At 37.3% G+C, this 15811-nt stretch overlaps 1 long non-coding RNA gene across 1 annotated transcript; it reads right to left on the bottom strand.

The window, feature by feature from the left end:
* Window positions 1-363: 363 nt before the first annotated feature.
* LOC103557482 (uncharacterized) lies at window positions 364-4354 on the bottom strand. The gene is made up of 2 exons (XR_546483.2): window positions 4242-4354; window positions 364-524 (listed from the first exon to the last, which is right to left on the bottom strand). It is a non-coding gene; the product is annotated as an uncharacterized lncRNA (long non-coding RNA).
* Between the last annotated feature and the right edge of the window lie 11457 nt (window positions 4355-15811).

The following is a 15811-nucleotide window of genomic DNA, read 5'->3' as shown; positions in this document are numbered from 1 at the left end:
CGCATTAGTTTCTGATTATCTCTTTGAGGGCAATTTCTGTTCTTTAAGAAAGGTCCTATTATAATTATAAATTTCTTGGAAGTCACTGTGATTTTGATTCAACATTCAATCCCACCTGACAATTTACAGTTATGCATTAACGCTCAAAGCCTGTGTATTGTCCTCTGAGATATTAGCCTTGAAAGTTTATGGACACAAGTGCTTCCAATTGCATGGTTTGCTCACAATCTCTAACATGAATTTGTATACCGTTAACTCTTAATAACACAGGACACCGGGATTTCAGCAATTTCTCTTTCTATGTGTCTCCTATAACAGTTTGTCAAATGTGGAAATATAGAGAAATCAAAAATAACCTTTAAATCAATAGGCAAAGCAAACTTTATTCATCTTTTCTGTTTGATGCAGGGACTTACAGCTTTTGCTCTTGTATGCATTTAATGACATACCTGGTCCAGTCTCGAACCTTGAATTTATTCCTAATGTTCCCCATCATGAATGCTTCTGTTATTTTGAACAGTGATCTAAAGACACACACATGACGTATATCAAATTATTAATTTAAATTAAGACATTTGCTAAACAAAAAAGTGTTTTTAGTTCAATGATGCAAAATGGTCACAGGACTAATGAAACTATTCCAGTGACCTGAGCAATGGTAAATAGTAGCTCAGCCAACCTACTCCAATTAGACAGTGAATTATAGTTCAAAGAGGTGTCTAGAACCATATTATTGACAACTAGATTGCACAAAGGAACATTATGGTAGAAAGTGTAAAATTAACACAAAAAATGCTATTGACATTCTAACAAGAATACAAATAGAGACTCCTATACAATATATCTAAATATTGAAGATTATAAATAAATCCACAAACTGTTAAATAAAATATATTGTGCTAATGTACTATGACACATTTATCTTGTAAGGGGAAAAGTTTAAAACAAAGGACATATGTAAAGCTATGGTTCTTATATAAGTGAAAGTATGCAAAATATCAAAAATGACTGAATTTAATGATTATTGCAAACATCTGGGTGTTCTGTTAATGGGCAGGGAAGATTTGGATGAGGAAATTTTTTTGAAAATCAATTTTTGAAAATTTTTTATATGATGTTTTTAGGTTTTATTCCAGAAAATTTAAAAGTCATTAGAATCATGATTTTTACATAATTTACATTATATTGGCAGTAATGATTTAGAGACAATCTTCCATAGGTCTCTCACGTTTCTGCACATTTTGTAAGCAGAGATACTGATGGCCCTTTGTTTCAGACTACATTTTCAAGAATTCTGTATAGAGAATAACCTTGGAAGATAGAGTTGCTCACTAAAGTGAAGGACAGGATGCTTCCTCTCGTTGCTAATGATTTGGTTTGCCAAGTTTAGGGCTCTTTCCTTCTAATGCAACCCCCTGGCCCTCTTTGGGTCTCTCCATGGGAACTGGGGTTCGGGTAACCACCACAAAAATGCTGATACTCTGGCTACCACCGCTGCTATAAGTAATAAAATGCCTTTTGTCTGTAACCCAGAAATCGTCTAAGAAAGACTATGAGACTTTGGTTAGCTAACAAGTTAGTCCACATGTGGTGTAAAATCTCTGAGTCTTCAGAGGCAAGGGGCGATGATCTAAAGTACAGCATAATAACATGTAAAATATATTTTAAATTCTTAAATAATAAAGTATAAAATGGAAATACTTTAGGGTTCATTTTAAGTAATTATTATGTTGCTATAATCAAGATTTTTATATAATATATAATTATTGGCAATAATCTTCAAAAGTATTAAATAAAATGTACAATATGTATCTAGTACATAGCATATCAACCACATAAAGTAAATAAAAAAATTGAAATTAAAATTTTCTATTATTTCCCTATTTGAGCAAATATTATCTTGCCCAAAAATTTTAAAGTATCTGTTAAATTAAAAGTTTAAATACAAATTCTAATTGATAAAATTAAGTTCTAAATTCTGAATAACATTTTCTGAAAAAATTAAAGTTTAATAAATGTTTGTCTAAAATTTCTTTTTATAATTCTATGGCCTGATATCCATTTAATTTCCAATAGGAAAACTGTGTTAGATTTTATGCAATTTATGTTGAGAACACATGTATACAAATTGAAGCATAACATGTACTAACAAGTAAAATGTTCCTCTCTCCTTGAGGGACAGGGGACAAAAATAAACAGTATAGAGCCCCTCTGTACTGTCCTTAAGCATCAGGATTAATTGTCCAAGAATTTGGATGTTAAGACTGGGAGAAAGATGTGGATCTACTTCCCCTTTCTCCTAATTCGGCTCCTCTGACACTGTCTGGGCTTTTCTTTAGCCTAATCTATGAAATCTGACACTGGGTTTCCCGGGTTCAAAGCTTTTCATGCCCTTCAAAGAAGGAAAAACAGAAAAAAGGATGTCAATATATTTAAGTTCTAATGGAACCAAGGACGTACATTTGACTTTATCACATCTTCCTACTTAGTTTATAGTGGGAAAGCGCTCATATGGAAAAGTGGAGAGAAGTGACCAGTCTGTATTATGATCTTGGTTGTACTCAGCATAGTTTCACAACAGCTCTGACCTATTCAGTTGTCCTCTTTTCCTAACCAGTTTACTCAGCAAAATGCTTGATTTGATTATTAAATGTATGAAGACCAGCCCCTTTGCCTTAATTTGGGGCAACTCTAAAGGGCAATCTGAACTCCAAGTTTTTGGTAGAATGGACTAAGACCTTCATTATGACTGCATTGCACTCAATGCCTCCCTCTGATCAGACCTATTTCTCTCACTTCCTCACAGTAGTTGATCCCAAGAGGACTCTCCAATTAGTTCCCTGCAGGCAAAGACCAGTCTCAGAGTCTGTTCTCCAGACAGCTCTAACTAGGAGAGTTGGTACCTGACAAGGTCCAAAGAAACGGATTCAAAAGTGGGATTTTGGAGCTGATATCCTCTGGGAGCTGACAATTATTCCATCACTGGTGGTAGGTGTTGCAATGACCTTGGCATATTACATGGTGCAATTGTTAAACTTTTTTTCCTAGTGGTGAAGTTGGCTGGAATACCAATGAAAGAGAATGCACCGGTGGGTGGCTTTAGAGAGGTTCCAGAGCAGTAGCAACTGCAAACACAAAAAACACTGATGTACTGGAGAAAGACAGTAAAATGATGAGAGTGATTAATCGATTAAATGAGAGCCAGTTGTGAAAGTCAGGGGGCCTCTTTTGCAGTATATAAAAAGACTTCTTTCCTGCAACAGGAGGGCAGAAAAAGCTGATGATAAAACTTCATGTTTAATTTTAAGAATTGTAGAGCCCTAGAGAAGGTTGAATTCTCTAGCTATTCTCCTACATAAACGTAAGGCCCTGATTGCAAGAAGTGAGATCCTGAGACTTGGGATGGCAATGTTTGGGTCAATTCATTTGAAAAGGCTTGAAACCTCCTAACATATGAACCTGCTGAATCTGTAGCAGTGTGCCACTCCTGTCTGTTAGAGACTTGAAGAAGATGCAGAAGATAATGCTTTACAAGGCACCTACCCCACTGTTTACCCCTGATCTTGGCCACAAGACTTATAAGAAAAGTCAAATTACAACATAATCCAGCCAACGGTCTACTTTCACTGTCTTGTCTTAGTGCTATGTTATCTATTCTAACCTCTCTGAAAATATACTCCAAAGGGACTTGGACTCTCTGGACACTGCACAGAATATTATGGAAATTAAATTGTAGAAGCAAGAAGTGGCAAGTAAATTGGAGGACTTGGTAAGACAGATGTGCTCTAAATGATGGGAGATAAATCTATGAAGGCTTCAGAGTCTGAGACATAAGTAGTTTTTAGGAGCAGTCTGTAGTCATGGGCATACCAGTACATCTGCTCCAAAGCAAAGGACAAATTATTATATCTCACACCTTCCACCACTACGAAGGAAGCATAATGCCCGACAGGCTTCTTCTGGAGTCAGCATATTTCACATCTTAGAACATTTCTCCTCCCCTTCTGTGGGGTGGCACACAAAGATTGCTGGCTCTGAGTGTGGCTAAGAGAAGCAGGCCAAGGCAGCAGTGCAAGAGGCATTGCCAATTGGCCCAAACAACATGTAGTCCCTAAGGTGTTAGAGGCATCTTGGCAAATACAGTGTATGGAGTTTACAGCAAACTCCAGTAAGACAATCACAGTGTGAGCCTCTAGAGTTTTCAAGCAAAACTCTGCCATATGCAGTAGAGAATTACGTACCGCTTTACAAAGAGCTGCTGGCATTTCTCATGAGCCTTGGTAGAGGTGGCACACTTGAAATGGAACATCAGTGATCAGGCCACCAGAAATGCCCTTCAGTGGCTTCATTCTGTCAGATCCACAAATTCATAAGGTAGGGCCAGCCCACACAATCCTTCACAATTTGGAAGTGGTACATCTGGGATTAGACAAGAACAAACACAAAAAACACAAGTAAGCTGCATGAGTAGCTGGCCTTGACTCTAATGTCATCTACTGGTGTTGCACTGGCACTTTGTCAGCTCAGACCAACAGCGATACGAGGGAGTCCTTTTTGACTTGATGATAGAAGAGAAAAATGGCAGTCTTCTTCATGGTTAGTATATGAGTGCACTCTAAAAATGAACTGCTGTGCATTACAGCTCCTTCTCTCAAGGATGGCTGTGAAAGGCAGAAGAGAGGAGAATTCCCCTCTGTGGGTAGAGCTTTGGAATGTACATCTAGCAATCCACATTGTAGAAAAACAGAAAAGGCTGATAAAAATACATATGGGCTCATGGACAGTGGCAAATAGGTTGTCTATTTGGTTAGAAATCCAGAAAGAGAAAGATTGGAAGATTGAGGGAAAGTCAGGCTGGGAAAGCAGCATTTGGTGGACCTAAGGGAGTGGGTAGAACAGTGTAAAGACCTTTGTACCACATGTTAGAATCCACCGAAGGATATACCTTATGAAAGAGGTAATATACAACCAAGTTGCCAGAATGACTTGGTCAACTGAGAGTGGCCAGCCTAACAGTGGTATGACGGGTGCTGTCATGATGTAGACACAATGAGGGGGTGGGGGTGGAGGATGCACGCTATGAATTGGCCCAATACCATGTACTCCTACACACAAAGACTGACCAACCTCCTGCCGCTACTGCACATCTAACCTGCCAGTCTGAGATCCACGCTGAGTCCCTAGTACAGCACCACCACGTGAGGAGACCTAATGACAACAACTTGGTGATGATTGATTATGTTTTACTTCTTCCATTCTGCAAGAGGAATGACCATCTTGACTGGATATGACACGTATTCTAGAAATGGCTTTGATTTCCTGCTCATGTTTCCATAGGCAGCACAATTATATAAGGACTTAAAGAATATGTGATCTGCCAGTATAGGAAGCCATAGACTATTACAATGGACCAAGGACCCTCTTTACAGCAAAGCAGGTATAGATGTAGGCACATGACCATGAGATTCACAGATCTTATCATATTCTGCACCTTGTAGAAGATGCCAGCATGAAAGAGTCATTGACTAGGCTTTTGAAGACACAACTGTCACACCAGTTTGGAATCAATGCACTGCAAGGACGGAGTATCATCCTTCAGGATGCACTATACACGAAAAATCAAATACAGTTACATAGCACTATGTTGTCAATAGGTGGAAAGTTTCAATATAGGAACCAAACGGTAGAAGGAGAAGCTGACTGTCTATGTTCCACTTGACTTTGGAGAATTTATGCTTTCCTTTCCCATAACTCTGGGCTATAAAAAATTTGAGGTCCTGGAGCCGGCCCAGTAGCACAGCAGTTAAGTTCACACGTTCTGCTTCGGCGGCCCTGGGTTTGCCAGTTTGGATCCTGGGTGCAGACATGGCACGCTTGACGAACCATGCTGTGGTAGGCGTCCCACATATAAAGTAGAGGAAGATGGGCACGGATGTTAGCTCAGGGCTAATCTTCCTCAAAAAAAAAAAAAAAAAAAGGTTGAGGTCCTTATTTCCGGAGAGGAAATGGTTCCATAAGAGAATAAAGTAAGAGTAAAATTAAACTTTAAGCTATGACTTCCACTTAGTCACTCTGAGCTCCTTTTGCTAAAAGATCAGCAGACAAGGACAGGAATCCAAATCTTCATAGGTGTAATTGACCATGCTGATCTGAAGGATGGTAGGGTATTGTTAAAAAATGAGGGCAGGGGGTGGTGCAGTGGCGTAGTGGTTGAGTTCACAGGCTCCACTTTGGCAGCCTGGGTTTTGTGGGTACCTATCTCCAATGCAGACCCAGTGCTACTTGTCAGGCCATGCTGTGGTGGCATCCCACATAAAATAGAGGAAGACTGGCACAGATGTTAGCTGAGCAACAATCTTCCTCAAGCAAAAAGAGAAAGATTGGCAACAGATGTTAGCTCAGGGCCAATCTTCCTCACAAAAAAAATGAGGGCAGACATTTCACTTATCATAATGTCCTCCACGTTCTTCCACGTTGTCTCTCATGGTAGGATTGCTGGGTCATACGGTAGTTCTATTTTTAAGTTTTTGAGGAACGTCCATACTGCTTTGTATAGTGGCTGCATTATGCTAAGTGAAATAAGCCAGTCACAGAAGGACAAATAATGCATGACTCCAATTATATGAGGTATCTAAAATAATCAAACACACAGAAGCAGAGAGTATAATGGTGGTTAGCAGGGGCTGGGGGAGGGGAAATAGGGAGTTGCTATTCAAAGGGTAAAGTTTAATTTATGCAAGATGATTACATTCTAGAAATCCTGTAGATAACAATACTGTATTGTACAAATAAAAATTCGTTAAGAGGTTAGATCTCGTGTTAAGTGTTTTTACCAAAAAAAAAAAACAAGAATAAAGCAAAGTGTGAGAAAAAAATGAGGACAGTTCATATCTTCATCATTTAAGTGATTTACAGAGGAGCTCTTGGTATTACTTTGTTCAGTTACGATAATAAATAAACACACGTAGCATTCCTAGACTGAAAAGGTCATAGCGATCAAGGACCCAGATCCCTGAGAGTTGAGAATTCCGGCTCTCTCCACCAGGCAAGCCACCCAGGTGGTGATGGAAATTTGGGACGAGTAGAAGAGAGAGACAATGAGCATCAGTTACAGCCTCCAGTTTGTTTCCACAGACTGTCCTCATGTCAGTTTCTCCAAGAAAAGAGTAACATTTCTGAAGAAGCACCTCTCAGAATTGTTTATATAAGGGATGCAGACTAAAGCAGCAGAAATGGATTATAATGCATGTTGCAGTGTGCCGTTAAGGTCTGCTCTTGAAGACAGGGACACTTCTGCCCCCAGCTGCTGGGAGCATTGGCAGCTGAGAGATCAGCTGACATGATCTTGAGGAATTGCCTTTGGCTAAAGAAAGCCTCCTTATCCACATTTGCCCCATCTCCCTGGGAGAGTTCACATGCAAAGACCAGAAGCTTTGCCTTGAAGGCAGGACGATTCTGAAGGGCCATCCCCAACTTCAGAGCTCCCCAGGGGGTTGACTGACTGGTATTGCAGTTCAAGTCCTGTGCTGTGACCCCACGGCAGTTCACGTCCTCTTTCTGAGCAGTTCTATGTCCTCCACTCTCCAATAAGCTGCCTGCCTGCAAACCTCCCTCCCAGAGTCTGTTTCTGGGGAAGCCAAACTAAGACAATTAATTTTATATAAGATTAAATTAGTTCGACAATTTGGTTAGTTTCAATTCAGAAGTCCATTACATATACTCACTGTTTGTAGTTAATTGCTACTGTAGTATTTTCCTCTGCAAAATGCTCTTCTGTGGAAAAGACATCAGAGAGTTTATCCTTTATGTTTCAAGACTGATGCTAATTCTATGGCATTTGTTCTGTATTTCTACTTACATAATTAATGGATAACTAGCCTTTGGGGATTTTGTCCACTTTATCTCAATTTCTGTTCAACTGCTCAGTTTAAATTCTAACTGTAATTCCAAAGGATAAATGAAGTTGGTTGTTTAACAGTGAAGACTACTGTATTTAGTATTATTTTTCTCTGACAAAAATGGACTGGATGAAATACCTTTGATTTTAAGTTGATTACTAATCACTTTTCCAGGTGTTCATATTATGGTGTACTATGGATATAAGGCAAGAGATTCTTGAAGACTATTTATCAGTTTGGGATCTCAGTTATAAGCCAAAGAAAATAATTCTGTGCAGATAATCAGAAAGAGAATTTATCAAAAAGTCATCAAGTACCATACATACACATATGTATACACACACACACACATATACATATATGTAGTTTCCATATTCTCAATTAATATCTCTAAAAAAGGGGTCTACAATTTTTTTTCTGTAAATGTTCACACTGAAAATATTTTATTTTGGCCTTTGTGGGCCATATACTGTATCACACTTGCTCAAATCTTCCTTTGTATCATGAAAGAAGTCTAGACTATACGTAAACAAATTTACATGGCTGTGTTGCAATAAAACTTTATTTACAAAAATAGGTAGCAAGCTAGATTTGTCCCAAGGCTTAGTTTATCAACCCTTGTGTAATCTGTGAATTTATTCAACTTTCCATATATTCTCATTCCTTCCCTGCCCCTCACAGTTTTTAATAATTCTATCAGATTTATGTTGTCAGAACATGAATCAATTACATACTCTTCAATCACACTTATGTCTACTTTTTGTCTGAGTTCTTTTAGAAATACTTATATAGTACCCTTCCAGTCCTTCTGGGAAAGCTTCTCCAATCATATTTTGGTTCCCTGAGTTCCTGCATGATAATAAAGGTTTTTCTGTGACCTTGATATTTGAAGGTCTATTTGATTACACATAATATCCCTGGTTCACATTTTCTTTCACATTTACTCCATTTTTTTGGCACACTATGTTGCCATAAAAATGCCTGACACTAATCTGATTTTCTATCCCTTCAAAGTGACCTGGTCTTTTTGCCTTTGTGGCCAAAAAATTTCCTTTATGTTCCTTTCCTTTATAGTCTAGTAGTTTTAGTAGATTTGACTCGGTGTTATCCATTTTGTGTCAATTTCCTCAGTTAAACAATGTGCTCTTTTAAAAAGTTGGTCTACTTTTCTTTCACTTCAATTTTTGGTTTTGCATTATGGTTTTCAGTAGTTTTCCTGTATTGCTTTAATTGTCTTCTTTGGCAATTGCTATCATCTGTAGACTATGTCTTCTTTGATTGTCTTCTTTATTAAAAATCTTCTCTGAGAAATTTTATGTCTCTTTTAAAATTTTTGTTAGAATAAAAAAAAAACCTTTCTATATGTCATGTATTTTTCTTCAAATACTATATTAATCTGCTCAAACTGCCATAACAAAATACCACACATTGGGTACCTTAAACAATAGAAATTTATTTTCTCACAGTTCTGGAGATGGGAAGTCCAAGATAAAGATGCTGGCAGGGTTGGTTTCTCCTGAGACCTCTTTCCTGGGCTTGCAGACAGTGACCATCTCATTGTACCCTCACATGGTCTTTTCTCCAACTGGATTAGGGTCCCACCCTTATGACTTCATTTAATCTTAACTACCTCCTTAAAGGCCCAATTCTAAATACAGTCACATTGGGGTTAGGGTTTCAACATATGAATTTTGGAGAGGACATAATTCTGTCCATAACAAATGCTTTTTATAGCTTCTGTTTATTCTTGGGTTACTTCCAGTTTAATCGATTTCTGAAATCTTTTCTTGGTATTACTGATGTTTTCTTGAGCAAACAGGCTGTATTTTTACTTCCTCTTGTTGACCAGGTATCTTCTTTTTAAGCGTTACTTATCTGATTTATATTTTTCATTTTGTATCATTTTCCTAATATCGTTCAGCTCATTTTACAGTTTGCCTCTAGACTGTTGCTGTGTTCTTCTGATACGTCTTCATTTTCTTCAATGACGGTGTTCAGATTGTTTTACTCTTTTTCTCTTAAAGCATCATTGAAAGGAGTTCAATAGCTAGTCTTTTCTATTTCTTATGTTTAAATGAATTGAACTTTTCCCGTAAGAAAATTCCTAGAAGAAATTTTCCATCAGGGGTCAAGATAAGGCAGGATAATTTTTCAAGCTTCACATCTGTAGTGGCCTTTCTATTCTTGTTCTCACAATTCTTCACCCTCAGATTGCCTGTCCTGATCTAGTTGTGTTCTATTCCCTGGGGTTTCCCCTCACTGTAGGACTTTGTTCTTCTTTTGCATATTTCTGAGAGCTCTGTGGGTCCAGGCAACCTTCTAGATCCTCCAGATATCCCATGGCCCCCCTGTAATCACCTTTCTCAGTTTTATCCGTGATTCACAAAACAGCAGTTGAGACCTCCTTCCTGTGTGCCAGTCCTCACTTCAGTGTGTGAACTAGCTGATGATTGTTAGGTTACTGGGTTCTTAGTACCAATGGAAGCCTCTCTTGCCTTCCCTCCTCTGGCTACTGTTCATTGGACTTTTACATATGCTTCTCTCCTACCATTAGTGATTTGGTCCTGCAGGGGAGGAAGAAATATACCTCTACCATCTAGATTCTTCTGGCTGATCTAAGAATTAAATTGACATGAGATAGAATAACAGAAGAAAATCTAACAAAGTTTAATAACATGTACACATGGTAGAAACTCAGGAAAACTGAGTAACCTACCAAAATGGCTGAGCCACCACCTTAAATACCATCTTGAGCTAAAGACAAAAGAGGATGATGGGGTTAGTGATTTTGTACTTCAAAGGGGAGGAAGGCAATTCATGAGCAGATGAAAAAGCAAATGTTTGGTAAACAAATGTTTGTCTTGCCTTGCAGAGACAATGGGACATAGGAGACAACTCTGATCAAATTGGCCTTGTTAGGTTCCTCCCTGTCCACCACACTTAGTTCATATTATACTATAGTTATCTATGGCAATAGCTCCTTCCTAGAATAGGCCTTCTATCTTACTTTCTTTTAGGTGGTTAGAAAGAAACTCAAAGTTTCTTCCTTTGTCTTCTGTTCTTAAAAATAGTCAAGCCAAAGAGACACATTATGGGGTGGCAAATTCTGCTCCCCAACAGCCCCATTTGCATTAGCAACAGGATTTGTGGTATTCTGTTACCTAGTTTTGGTGAAGATTTTTCTTTTTCCATCCTAGTTTTTCTTTTATCCCTGGGGGAATTGGAGCAGATTCAAAAAGTACCACAGTACTGCCACTTTGCCATTACCTCATTCATTTTAATAGTTATCATGTGTTATTGTATGATTGATCCAGATGGTCTTAATGTTCTCCACAGACTAAACTTTAGACAGGCTTCTTTCCGATTACAAGCACCTGACCTCCCTTTTCTTAGAGTATCTCCTTTAGAAAACTTGCAATTGTAAACTCCTTCTCTGCTGCTTTGAGATGTAAATCTTATTCCACCTTTTGGACAGTTTTGCAACTCAAGACTGTCTTTCCCAGGGAACTGGGAGACAGGTTTTTGAAATGTAACCATCAAAAAAGATATAGCCCAGGGTCAGCCCCATGGCCAAGTGGTTGAGTTTGTGCATTCTGCTTCTTCAACCCAGGGTTCAAGGGTTCAGATCCTGGGTGTGGACTTAACACTGCTTGTGAGGCCATGCTGTGGCGGCACCCCACAGAGAAGAACTAGAAGGACTTAGAACTAGGATATACAACTATGTCCTGGACCTTTGGGTACAGAAAAAAAAAAGAGGAAGATAGCAACAGATATTAGATTGGGGCCAATCTTCCTCACACATACACAAAAATATGAAACAGCTGTTGCAAAAGCAGATGTATATGTAAGCCCCACCAAAAAAAAAAAAAAGAAAAGAAAGAAACAGAGCCCCTGTCTCCCAGTCTCTGTGGGAGGGTAGAGACTGATTTTGATAAGTGACAGTTAGCAGACACAATCACATTAATCAATTCTAATGTCCTCCAGTACTTTCCACCTTCTCACTCTAGCACTTAAAAACTCTCTTATCTTTTATTTCAGCAGAGTTGAGTGCAATCTCTTTCTCCTATTGCAATAAACTTGGCCTCTACTCTAATAGTCTTCAATAAAGTCTTCCTTGCTTGTTTAACGATGTTCATACAACTTTCCTTTGACACAATTGGGCCATAATTAACTTAAACATTATCTATTGTTAGATAGAAGAGTGGTCTGAGTTTTTTGCTTGTTTTCTTTTGCTTTTCCCTATAATATCATAAAATATATCTGAAGATATATTTGTATAGGAAACTAATTGTATGAGATGAAATTGGGAATGCTGATTCAAGGAGTATGTGCTTTCAAAATTGCAATCGATATTAATAAATTACTTTTAAAAAATTTGCAGAAAATCACATTGAGAGTGCTTGATTGTGATCATCTCCAAAATATTTGATTAATCTTTTATATATTTTCTCCTCATATGGGTAAAAATATTTGATATTTGATACTAATGATAAGTGAGGTTAAACTGCTATTTCTCTTAAAATTTTTTCTCAATTTCCTATTAGATTTTTTATCAAGTTTTAAAAATTCTTTTATATGTCAATAAATAAAACATTCTGTCATTTATATTGCAAAATGTTCTTCATGGCTCTTACTGTATGAATTTATTTATTTTTTTTGTTTCATTTTTCAAATGCGTTGTTAAAACCATTACTTGTTTTTGTCATAAATTCTCATTTAAGAGGGACTTAACTTTTTCATGTTGTATAGCCTAGGAAAGGGGTGATACTCTCTTACAGATACGCATTTTTTTCTTTTGTACTCTTCATTTATGAAAATTACATTTTCAGACATATTAGTTAACAAGAACAACAACAAAAACTCCACAACCTATATTGATGGGACCACATGAATTCAGAATGGATTTCCAATAAGTTTGCTACACTTGTTAAGTCAAGTGGAGAAAAAGCAGCATCATTATTTAATTTGGAACTCTTTAGTATTTTTCTTAATGCAGCTTTGTTGTGGGTGTTGTTCAGAGTAAGATGTGTGGCATATCAATTGCTCAGTACCTGCTGTTACTTGTGATTAAGAGAAAGGCAGTGTTCAAAGGAAATTGTCTTGTAATTACTACAAAAAGCAGGCAATCAACTAAAGTATTGTCTTTTTATATTTTTTTAAAGAGAGAGAGAGAACTAAATTAAACCAGAACCTTTATGTGAACATCACAACTCATTTAACTTGAAATTGTTTTCACAAAATATATACCACCCATGATGATGTCTCCGGGAGATGTTAGCTGTCCTTATGTTTATGAGTATCTACCCTGACCTTTTAAAACCTTATCTCTGAAAAATTGCCAGAAAAAGAATATAGGGGATTTTAACGACCTTATTATCAATCTCTGGATTAATGCTTTTCAATAATTAGCATATTAGGAGATTTAATCACCTGCAGCACTCAAGTTTTAATCTTGATTTTGTTTTCCTAAATCTCCTGAATTTCTGTCTTTATACTTACATCTTTGAGAGAGTGGTAGAAGTCACCCTGGGAATGAAAACACAAGTCTTCTGAAATGAGGAAAAAGCATTACGAGAATTATTTATATGTTTTTTTTTATATGCTAACAGGAAAAAATTTGGAGAAATAGGAATCAGGGAATTTTCGTTTATTTGTTTCTTTTACTTTTTTAAAAAAAAAGTTTACACTGGAGAGTCCCAAAGATAAAAGTAATGTGTTATTACCTTTATTGTGGGGAAGATGGACAGAACTTGTGGAATCTAGCAACCATGAGATAAGAGATTGTATTTTATATTCAGATAGATGGACAAATCCATAAATTCAATGTAAGCATTTAATAATAACCATCATTTTTGTTATTTTAAGCTCTGAGACTGTGCACGCAAAGAGAAGGAGCTCCTTTCTTCAAGGAGCAGGCAATGAGGAGAAGCACAGGCACACCAATAACGGCAGTGTAACATGGTAGGTGCCATAACGAAAGGATATAAGGAAAGGCTTTAATTGCATAGATGAGGAAGTAAAGATTCCACTTAGGAGAATCAAGACGGGCATCCCTGTAGAAATTCCATCCTGGTGCAGTAACATCTAGAAGAATTAGCATGATCTCAGGAGAATCACTAATTGATCCTTAAATTTCTACTCTATTTAAAGATAAAAAAAATAAAATCTGATATTGCATATTTAGAGACCAAAAAAATACATGTAATAACTTTTAAATTAGTATTCCATGTTTTACTTCGTTGAATGATCGGGTACTAATTTTTGACCTGTTTCTTGTATGTATTTTAAAATTTGGCCTCATTTTATATCTGCTACACAATTTTCAGAATGCTATAATCTAAAAATTTACATACTCATGCTAACACAATCTAGGGGAGGAAAAACTTTTCCTTGACTCTTTAGGGTCCCTGGCTCTATCTAAAAATTATGACAAAGACAGATTAACAAGAGAGAAGCATACAAGTTTATTTAATATAAGTTTGATGTGACATGGGAGCCTTCATAAAGAAATGAAACAGACCTGAGTATGATGAGGCTAGGCCTAATGAAGAGTGGGCAGTCATGGAGGAATATCATAGGGTAAGGAGTATGAGGTAAGTGTTGTAAACTGGGGGAAACTTAGCAAGGCCAGCTGAGATTCTTCTCAGTGTCCCTTTGTCCCGGGCATAGGGAGGGCACTTTTCACATGAGGGCTCTATGACCTGTTTCGGGGAAGAATGTCGGAGTGACCTTCCTGCTTCGGCTGTTTTCTCAAACTCCTTCAGTTTAAAATATTTAATATTCCAAGGCGCCATATTTGCTGCCATCAACACACATGCGTGAGTCTAATATTCATGTGGATTTTGCTGAGCAGTATGCATTTTTTTATTGTTAACTTGACTGCCAGAAGTTGCTGACAAAACAGAGCAGACGGTGAAGCTTTCTATCGTTTGTCTAAAGTTAAGTTATATGTCTATGTTTTGTGTTTCTCTTGCCAGCAGGCGTTTTATGGATTCTGTTCTAAGAATGATCACATACTCATTTTTCTACTGCAAATGGGGAAGTAAAAGTTCCTATTTTCACACAGTAGGGTGAGGTTTAGACATGACAGTAGCACTGGGCCTTATTAAAAACAGTGTTTAAAAATTCAAACACTTAGGGGCTGGCTCCGTGGCCGAGTGGTTAAGTTCACGCGCTCTGCTGCAGGCGGCCCAGTGTTTCGTTGGTTCGAATCCTGGGCGCGGACATGACACTGCTCATCAAACCACGCTGAGGCGGCGTCCCACATACCACAACTAGAAGGACCCACAACCAAGAATATACAACTATGTACCGGGGGGGCTTTGGGGAGAAAAAGGAAAAAATAAAATCTTTAAAAAAAAAAAAATTCACTTATAAAACTTAAGACTGTTTAAACACACTAAAATATTACATATTTGGTACCCCCAAGAGATGGAGAATTTCTAGGTAATAAAGTTTTATTGTTAGTGGTTACCTCTGATGTACACACATAAAAACACACAAAACACCCTATTTTTCTAATAATTTAGATGAAAACTTTAGATGAACGGCTTCACAGACTTTCTTGTGTTTGTAAGTAAGGTAGTTGTTTTCTCTATTTTTATGACTTGAGGTACAGTACAACTATTTGGTGGTGTCCTGAGAGTTCATTATCATGTCTAGACTTTTAATAGTCCTGCATTAAATATTTTCTGCATATCTTGGTCACAGACTACTGTTTGTTTTTCCTCAAGTTAATGTGCCCACTTTTTCTTTCTTTTTTAAAATATTAATTCTTGCTGCTATTTCCTACCACACCTTACAAGTAGTCTATATGTAAACATTCTATGTTTTTAAGTGCTTATTTCCATTGTTTTTAATGTAAACACCAGGAGTCGATATGAGGCTAAAATAGTTTTTCATGAATAAAATCT

The sequence above is a fragment of the Equus przewalskii genome, chromosome 16 (genome assembly GCF_037783145.1).
Source record: "Equus przewalskii isolate Varuska chromosome 16, EquPr2, whole genome shotgun sequence".
NCBI lineage: Eukaryota > Metazoa > Chordata > Mammalia > Perissodactyla > Equidae > Equus > Equus przewalskii.
This window is presented reverse-complemented; position numbering and strand designations above follow the sequence as displayed.